This window comes from Octodon degus, unplaced genomic scaffold (genome assembly GCF_000260255.1).
Source record: "Octodon degus isolate 3935 unplaced genomic scaffold, OctDeg1.0 scaffold00264, whole genome shotgun sequence".
NCBI lineage: Eukaryota > Metazoa > Chordata > Mammalia > Rodentia > Octodontidae > Octodon > Octodon degus.
In genome coordinates this window covers 2,515,881-2,517,136 of record NW_004524840.1, presented here as the reverse complement: position 1 = coordinate 2,517,136, position 1,256 = coordinate 2,515,881, and positions in this window count along the sequence as shown.

Sequence of the window (1,256 nt, the reverse complement as noted above, 5' to 3'; positions counted from 1 at the left end):
TCCTTTCTTTCTTCCTTCCTTTCTTTCTTTCACCAGGAATTGAACTCAGGCCCTTGTGCTTTCAAGGCAATCGCGTATTCTACTGAGCTATCTCCCCGGTCCCTTCATCATTTTTAAATGTCCATATTTTTTCAGTAACTGTCTTTCTTTAATTAATCTATCATGTCAAATTGTGAAAAATTGAAAAAAACTGAATTTTCAACTATTTATCATGTAACTTTTATATTATTTCCTTTTAAGGTAACATTGTATACTGCGTCAATGTGATGTTTTACTTTATTATACGGGGACTTTTGGGTGTATGAAGTTGTATGCTTATGCCTATCTATGTTCCCTCCTTATCATTGCATTATATCTCTTCCCACTCCCTTGCTGATGTAGTTTTACAGTCAAGCTCATCGTTTTTCTTTGTAGGTGACATATTTTATCTACCTCAATACAGATCTTAGCTTTCCCATTAATTTCTAGATACTGAGTTATGCCTACATGTGGTTTGAATTGGCTTTCTCCCTCTTGGAAATGAATACCTTGCAAAATTTGTGGGTTGGTATCTTTCAACAGTTCTAAAAACATGTACAATAATTTTCTATTCAAAAATAGATTGTTCCCTAATTTTCTTCTTTCGTTGAATATCACTTATGTGACCACTTTGCCATTTCATGAGCCACAGCACCACTTTTATACTCTGTAATATTAAACCATTATAGTTTTCTCATTTTTTTCACTTGGTCATATTTTATCAAAATAGGCTTCAGTTCACCTAAATTTAACAGTTCACCTACATTTATTGATTCTAACATATACTACTCATTTTTTTGAGAACTATATTTTATATTTGATTAATGGTGAAATTTTCCAGGTTTAATATACATTTTACAAATTTCCACTGTTCATTACTTCTAAACATCGCATCTCTGCAAGTTCCTGTATGCTTCTCATGTTTTAGGTAACATCTGTTGTCTGTTGTTTCCGTCTCATAATTCTTTAGATTTTCATAAGCCCAATATTTTTATTAAATGTAGAAGAACATATCAACATTGCATTGTACCACAGACACTTTTAAGGTTCATCCTAAGATATTAAACATGTCCAACAATCTGACTGGGCTTAGTGTGGGCATTTTCACTAGGCCATGTCTACCGTAGAGCTCTCAAACAATGATCTAGTAGTAACCTGTTGTCCTTTCAGCAACTGGTACAAAGGATTGGAAACCGGACAAAAATTACACCTCCTCACTCAGCAGGAAGAATATTTTT